Source organism: Schistocerca nitens, chromosome 2, assembly GCF_023898315.1.
Source record: "Schistocerca nitens isolate TAMUIC-IGC-003100 chromosome 2, iqSchNite1.1, whole genome shotgun sequence".
NCBI classification, from domain to species: Eukaryota; Metazoa; Arthropoda; class Insecta; order Orthoptera; family Acrididae; genus Schistocerca; species Schistocerca nitens.
In genome coordinates, this window is record NC_064615.1 from 824,531,972 (window position 1) to 824,541,140 (window position 9,169).

Here is a 9,169-nt window from a genome sequence, read left to right on the forward strand (position 1 = left end):
TGTGTATAGAATCGTATTGATGTAATAGGGTGATAAGAACTGATGGATTATGATTGGAATGAAACCGAATGCAGAACAGTCTGTCAAGGAGCTATTCATGAAACTGGCTACCCTTTAAGGCATAGCTGCAGGTAGTGTACTAGTATGTTTTATAGGCACAAAAAAACAGATACCTAGAGGCTGAATTTGTCCAGTGGTTCCAGGAGGTATGAACTGCCGTGTCACACACTTTTCAGGAGGGATAGTTTGCTCTAGAAGAGTATTATTTTTATATTCAAACCAGGAATTAAGCAAAAGCAAGTTATTTTGACCAGCTATTGGCCAAACGCAGTGCCCAAACCATAGTTGTAGTTCTCTTATTCCTATTTTACCACTCTTGCTTGCTGTGACATAAATATTCCCTAATGCCCTTGCAAGATTACACACATGAGAAAGAATCATAGGAGGCAGAGCATCTCCAAATTCTTGCAGTGTAATAAATAACTTTACAGCGGATTTATCATCCAGATTAACAGTTGGCATAGTTGTATACAAATAAGTTAAGGCATTGGTGATAGTTGACCTTGATACAATTCTCTCGGTACCCCTAATTTCCAGGGTTGTTTTCATTGCACTTGCTCATCAAATACCGATTGGGTGGAGTTGAAAACGAATTCCTTAATGAACAGTGGGATAAGTTTGTTTATCTCATCTACAAATTTTCAGACCAATTCAGCAGTTTGCTGTCGATCATTAATTTAGCATTTTGTTTGAAACTGCTTTATCTTCCAATTCTGTAGCACTGTTTGAAGCTATGCAACCATTCACCATTTCCATTGAAATCACTGTAATTTGTGTCATGCACAATTTAATATGCGTACTGTAGCAGTTCACTATCATGCATATCCAGTAAAGTTGCACAGGCACCAGTTTTTGTACGAAGTGCACCTTGTCCCCCCTTGAATATTCGTAGCTTTCCTTACACACTGTGTGGTCATATTGCTGTGAACATATTCAAAATCTGTTCATAATTGTTCCTTTCCTGTGCTGCAGATGGTTTTCCATGTACACTCAACAGCACAAAAAGCAGGCCACCCCTTCATCCCCATGTATAGGCCACACCTGACTGTATGCAACCAACATAGCATAGCTGTGCCACAGGTCCTCTAGACCATTTACAGTATTGTTGTTTGACTATACACAATGGATACCATGAGAGATTACTAGAGAACACTGCTCTTCACAGAAATCAGTCCAGATGTAAACCAATACCACCAAACAACAAATATTAGAAAACATGCTATTATAGATGAGACAGTCCTTACCGCTTGTAAATTAAACTTCGTTACATTAAGTGATAGTGTGGAAGTCTTATCACACTCATTAAATGGCATGACATGAGTTGCTGTTTGTGTTTCAAATTTGAACCCACTGTTAACCAAACAAAGCTTGTGTGTCTGATAGAGACTCAGCCAGACATACAGAGACATAAAGTATTGAAGTGTTCACCAGTATCATTTCCGAACCTGGAAATAAATGACATTACGTTTAGTATGCACCAGGAACTCCATGTAGCTTATATTGCCCCTGAGAAGTAATCATGAAAAGTATGTAATAAAGTGCAATGCACAAGTATGAAAAGCCATGAAGGAAAGTTGTGGTGATGGACAGGGAATGGAACCCACTACCTATATGAATTGTTAACTAAGAACAATCCAATGTCAGATATTAAGTAAGTTCACAAATAGCTTGATATTGGAACCTGAAATGATGATACAAATGATTTTTGCCTGGTGTGAATTTGAACCTAGCACCTTTCGCTGTTGTAGCGATTTGAACTTGGCACCTTTCACTATTGTCTTATAGCTACGGATAGATATGAAATATTTATTGTTTCTTCAGCAGTAGTAAGATGTGCACATGTTCAGCTAGAAGTAATGCGATGAATAATTCTGTGCTGCCTAAGACTCCAAGCGTCTGCATACCATCATTTTTGATTCCATATGAAGAGGTGTCAACTCTCAATTTCTCTTTCACTAGCAGTTAGGATAGCACCATTCGTAGAGACCTGGAGGAGTCTGGCATCATGAGTAAACAACGAAATGATGGGACAGTGTCATCGCGAAGGGGTCAAATCCACAGAAAAACTGGAATCAGAGCTCAAATTCCAGTCCAGTGCCAATATTTTCAAAACCTCAAGGTCACTTAAAATAAGAAATGAAGGTTGTGTGACCTTACATGACGATTGTTTCATGAATTAAAATAACATTACTAGTGTAAGAAAGCTTACTAGAGACAGAAATTTTGCAAGCACCAACTTCTGCCTTTGATAGCCAAAGCTAGCCCAAGTCTTTTCTAATCAGTAGTGAATGGACATGTTAAATATTTATTTTGAACCACGGTACAGTCCTGTGTTCTTTATTAGTGTTAATTAAGGTGAAAAGGGTATGTTTGTGGCTGTTACAAAGTGATACTCCCAGTAGAAATCAAACACACACCTTAGCCGTTATAAGCTAGTCCCAGTCAACCAACCACTGTATTTCACCTGTATTAGTATTGTGTCATTTGTCAGTGTGTCATTTGTCATAATGGGGTATGCAGCACATAGTACGAGATGTTTTGATCTCCACTTGAGCTGTTGTTGTGAATAACCTATCTGTGGTCTAGTAGTCAAAATCGTGCAGCGCAAACACAAAGCCATCATATCAACCCCTTTTCTTTCTTTTTTTAAGCCGTATTCTGTCTGTTTGCTAAGAGCATCAGTCTGACAGAAGGTCAAAGACAGTTTCATTCATTTTCTACCCAGCCAATAATAGAGAAATCTTGTAGAAACATGTTTGTGAAAGGGCTTGTGGGTATCCATCATGGAAAGACCATTTTCAGTGCCACCAGCCACTGTCCACTTGATACAGACTGGTGTCCGCCCAAGTGATCGTGACGCATCGTCATAGAGCCTATGATAGCCAGCAGAATTTCCTGCACTTGAATTAGGAAGCATAACATTATGCAAAGTTGTGTATGACATATACTATGTTTCAGCATGCTCTGTGGCAATTTTGTATAGCATGTTGCTATTAGCATATTTAACTATGGTCTTATTTTGGTCAAGTTTGTACTATAGCTCATGCCATGACACTTTCAATATTTCTCATTTTTGACGTTATGAGGAGTGAAAGCAGAGGAGGCAATTCAAAACACCTGTGCCCTGTATGGAGTGAGTGCTATTGAGGAAGTCAAGTTGTATTGTTTCAAGTGCGATCATTTTGAGATAAATTAATCACCATTCAGTAAGACAAACAGGCATTGTTGAAGGGCGTTTCTGCGATTTACTACTATGATCAATTAGAGTACATCTGATAAATGGCAGGTGTGATGACCAATTAATCTTCATGTGACACTTGCCTTAAGTAGTCATATTGAGTTTAAAAAAAAGAAAGGAGGGTTATGGTAGAATGTCTCTTCAAAAATGAGAATAGATGTGAAGCAGTATGTCAAACTGGGAAGGATGGGGAAGGAAGTGCACCCTGATGGCTATTTGAAGTACTGTGTGGTAACTTCATAATGAGACAACATTGGGTAAGCCATAACAAATATTATCGCAAACTATGGCCTGTATATGTCAAAAAATTTATTTTTGTTGATATAGGCACAAAGAAGGTGTCTTGTGTTATGAACTGCTTCACAGGGCTGTGTCCTTCGTAGCTGACATTTGTTGTCAACAAATGAGATGCCTTGCAGTCACAGAGTAACAAATGTGACCTGGAAGACAGCAAGAAGGAGCTTGGTTGGCAAGCATGTCTACCACAAATCTTCTAATGTGGCACCTGCATGTGTTTATATTTCTTGCCCCCTATCGATCAACCACCAAGAAAGTTAGTTTTTGTCTTCTTTGTTTTGTTTTGTTTTTATGTTTGGGCTTAAATGTGATTTAACTCGGATTCAGCAAGCTGCTACACGAGTCAAGATCGAAAAACTGCTGCGCATCATAAGACAGTTTTTGATCGTGAGGTGGAACATATTGTTGAAAATTTCTCTGATATTTGTGTCTATTTTGATCAGTAACCTATTGGGAAATGCTATTAACATGCACTACGCTAATACAGCTGGTGTCTCATCATAATACCATTCAACAAATGGCTATCTTATTCAAACGTGAAGTCTTTTGACGTACTTGAATACTTTTACCAGACTACAACGTAAATATGGCAATCTGTCTGTAAGAGTAGTTAACAGAGTATTCAATGATAGGATTTCTTTAACAGATTTGTGTATTTTCAGTAGCAGTTCCACAGTATTTTATGTTTCTAATCTCTAGATCTCCTAAGTACTGTTCGTAGCGAGAGGTCTTATGATAACAAAATTTCTAAAGATCTCGTTCTGAGTTCAATGTAACTGTTTGTAGCTCTGTCACAAAGGAGATAAAATGTTGCTCTTGCACCAGTTCGGAACTGAGAGCTACTGCTTCTTACGCTTTACAGGGCATCAATATTTTCAATGGAGCAAGCAACAAACTGCAGTGTTCATTGCCTCCTCATTGCTCTTGTGATGGCTGATATAAATAATTCACAATGTGGACAATGAGATTAGTTGAAGTTGCTGTGTGAAAGTAATCTCCCCTGTCTCCAAACATACATTTAGTAAGTCGATGAAACACTAAAGTGGAATTCATTCAGAATCTTTGACTGGTACACCCCGAATATGTCAAGCAAATCCTGCAAGATAATTCTCTACCCATTCCAAGAAGGAACAAAACTATCAGAGTGTCACGAGACATATTCCACAATGTTGTCATGACCCTATCATAGTTCGTTTCTACAGGCAATGGTCTTTCTTGAGTGGGCTAACAATTTAGGGGTCCACCTTATGCATCAACAATGCAACGGCTTAATTACTTTTCCTACGACGTTATGAGGAGTTTTCTAGAATTTATGGTGGGGGAGAAGAATGGAAAGTTGCACAGACCTTTGCAATAGATGTGAGAGGAAATAAGTGTAATCCAGAGTTATAGATCCATTTCATTAAATTCGACATGTAGCGGGACGTGTGAAGAAATACTTTGTTCCATCATTATGAAATACCATGAAATGTACTACCTATTGACATCAAAGCAGCATGGATTAGGGGAGTATTACTCTTGTGAGACACAGCTGGCACTTCGTCCACATGGTGTACTGTGTACTGGGGCTTTCAGATTGATTCCGTATTTATTGAGTTCTAAAAAGGCTTTTGATAGCATTCCTCATAAGTGGCTTCCAACCAAACTGATTCCCTATGGACTATCGTCTCAGTATGCAACTGGAGTCCTATCTGAAAGGTCACAATCTGCAGGGACTGATGGGACATAACCTAGTGGAACAGAAGTTCAAAAAATGGTTCAAATGGCTCTGAGCACTATGGGACTCAACATCTTAGGTCATAAGTCCCCTAGAACTTAGAACTACTTAAACCTAACTAACCTAAGGACATCACACACACCCATGCCCGAGGCAGGATTCGAACCTGCGACCGTAGCAGTCCCGCGGTTCCGGACTGCAGCTCCAGAACCGCTAGACCACCGCGGCCGGCTGGAACAGAAGTGATGAGTGCGATCCGCAAGTAACGTGATGCAGACCTTTCGACTTAAATATTTAGGAGCTACGATCACAAATAAATTGAAACCGTCATATGGAAAATATTGTGGGGCAAGGAACTCGAGGACTGCGTTTTATTGGTAGAATATGTATAAGATGCAGCAAATCATTTAAAGTGATCGCCTACAACACACTTGTCCGTCCTGTTCGTGAGTATTCCTGCGCGGTATGGGATCCCTACGAGGTAGGACTGATGGAAGACACCGGAAAAATTAAAAGAAAGGCAGCTCGTTTTGTATTGTCATGAAATAGGGGAGATTTTGTCACGAAACTGGTAAATGAGTTAGGATGGAAATCATTGGAACGTAGGCATTTTACATTGCGGTCGGATGTTTTCACCGAATTCCAATAGCCAACCTCCTCCGCTGAATGCCACAATTTGTTTATCCCGACAAACATAGGAGACATGACCATTGTGATAAGAGCATCAGTGCTTGCACGGTAAGGTTTAGTTGTTCATTATTTTAGTGCGCTTTTTGAGAGTGGAACGGTAGAGAAATAATGTGACAACAACATGGCAATTGAGATTCCGCCTTGACGCAAAACACTTTTGTTATTTGTTTATTTATTCCCCAACCTAGTTTCAGCGACAGATATCGCCATTATTAGTGGGTTCCTTAAAACTTATAAATTGTATTGCTGTTCGCGTGTTTTCGCGACACACGCGAATAGCAAGATGGCGTAATGTTTTGGATTGTGAACGAAGTGCGAAAGTCCTGTCTTTCTGTGCATAAAAGTAGCTGCAAGCCGTCCAACGAACTTGCAGATGACATGATGTATACCTAGAGAAACGGCAACAGAAAAACACAGAAAATATGCCGCAAACAGCGACAACAATCTTAAAATATATAATAAATAAGATTCAAAGAACACATTGATGATGGCGATATCTGTCGTTGAAACTAGTTTGGGGAATAAATAAATAAATAACAAAAGTGTGTTACATCAAGGCGGACTCACACTTCCCATATTGCTGTTATTGTATGCACACTTGGACTAAATATAAGAGTTCAAAGATAAAATTATTATATAATGTGACAGTTGTTGAAAGAATCCCCTGCCAGGCATTTAATTGTCTGTTACGGAGTATTCACATAGATGTGGATGCAGATGTCAAGGAAGGGATAGTAGGAAGTCGGGAGGGATCTAGGAATGGATAGGAGTGCAGAAGTGCAAAATAAAAGAATGAAAAGCTTGCAAAGTATTACTTACTTACACCTACGTCACAGTTTGTTTTATCTTATGAGAGAGAGAACAGAAAGGAGTGTTTTTAGAACGAAGAATGGATTATAGGTAAGGGGATATAAATGAATACGGTTTCATAGGTTGTAAGAGGAGTGATAGAGGACAGTAAAGAAAGCAGAAATTAAACGAGAACATATAGTTTCAATGAAAACCGTTATGTATGTTTATTACGTTTCTGGAGAATGGAGAAGAAGGGCACTTGAAGAGATAATGTAAGAGAGGCGAGAGAGAGGGAGAATGGAGGAGAAATTAACAATGAATAAATGTAACATGAAGTCGTTCGCATAATTTTTGGTGGACGGAGGGTGTATTACTGGATGGAGGGAAAGAGAAAGATGTATTTGAAATAATTGAAAATACTTTTAGTCCACCTAAGCTATTTTGCAGGTATCTAGACAGAGTGTAAATGAAACAAAACAAAAAAATGCTTAAGAAATTGTATATTCAAAAGAAACTTACTACAGTTAAAAAGGCAACTCAAAGGAAAACTACCTCAAATTTTATGTGCTACGAATAGATCTTCCACTGGTTCTCAATGAGGAAAAGTGAAGAAAAAGAAAACATAACAAAACGTTTTAAGGACTCTAATATTCTATCCAGAATCTCAAATTATTTTGTACTTCTGTCATGCGTCTTGGCACAAAATCTATAAGACGTCGGACGTAACAGCCTAAAGAAGGAACTTCCTCCCAGGCTTCAAGAGTGCAGTCCCTAAGAGCGTCAGCTGTAGTTGGTTGGTTTCATGGCTAGTTCTCCGTTACCCTTTTTGGCAACTTCAGCCGACATGTTTTCCATAGAGTTCATATCAGCAGCCGATGGTGGCCAGTCCGTGACGTTGATGCCAGTCGGGGAGAGCTGCTGCTGAATGAATGCAGACTTGCTTTTTGAAATTTGTGATAGGCTTCTATGGGACCAAACTGCTGAAGTCATTGGTCCCTGGACTTACACACTACTTGATCTAACTTCAACTAATTTACGCTAAGGACAACACACACACACACACACACACATACACACATGCCCGAGAGAGGACTCGAACCTTCGACAAGGGGGAGCCGCGCGAACCATGACAAGGCGCCCAAGACCACGCGGATACCGTGCGCGGCTGCAGACTTGTGAAAGAGAGGATGGTCCTCTCCCAATGTGAAGTCCCCTTCTCCATAAAGCATTCATACTGACAGGAGCAACACATTTTCCTATATGTGGGCGTACTGCTTGCTGTCGAGAATTCCTTCTGTCCTGTGAAGAATTCCTCCTCCTCGTTGTAGTTATATATTCGCGTCGATGGCGAGTTCCTTGCGGCCTGTAAACTACTTTTGGACCGTCGTTACTGATGGAAAACACGTTCTGAACAGTGGAAACGACATTTTCACACGACGCAAATGCCAGCCAGTATAAAACACCGTCTTAGCTGAGCCCTTGTTTCACGACGAATCGTCGTGCGTGCAGACCAGCGTCCCTCAGCCGTTGACGAATTGTGTGACTGGAAACGGGGAAGTTGGTCTCCTGCAACAACTGCTACACGTTCAGGAAAGGATTTTCTCTGCTCTTAGACACAAGCTGCCTGTCCTCCCGATGTGAGCTCACACTCTTCCTGCCTGAGCCAGGAGCTCCTTGGTAGTGCGTCTTTCAAGGTAGTTCCTCCACCATCTCATCACAGTGGTATGTGGCACGCCATACAATTCGACAGTTTCTCTGACGGGACGTCCACCTTCTTCAATAAGGGTGATGGCTCTGTCTCGAGTTTACCTCTCCCAGTGAGCCATTGCAACAGACGGTCTGGTGTGTATTTCCGCTTGCCGCTCTTATACTGATGCCAGGACAGGGAGTAAACGTATTAATGCCAAAAGGAGCGGCTGAGGCAGAGCCATGCGCTGCGAACAGGAATCGTTAGCGCTAGGATTTCACCCGGAACAAGTCCCGCCCACTCACCACTCCGGAAAAAGTCCGGCCCATTCATCCCCGGTTTTCCCGGGCTTTATTCGGCGCCTGGGCATCGTTTCAGTTGACCTAAGTGGTTTACCGCGTCCGGCTGCACTTGGAGTGAATGTTAAATTAATGTCTTGTTAGGTCTTAAATTTTGCCAGATACTTAAAATACACGATACGAAAAAAGTGCACAATTGGCCTTAGCTGTGCCACGTACTTCCACAGCAAACATAAGAGAAAGCAATTTAGCACTGAATTCTTTAAATACGAGAACTCAGTATTCAGATGAATAGCATATGAAGAAACATTCTTCTATGTGAGAAAAAGTACCCAAAGCTAAAACAGGAAAAACCTACCCTCAAAGAATAATTTACTTGGAGAAAGAGG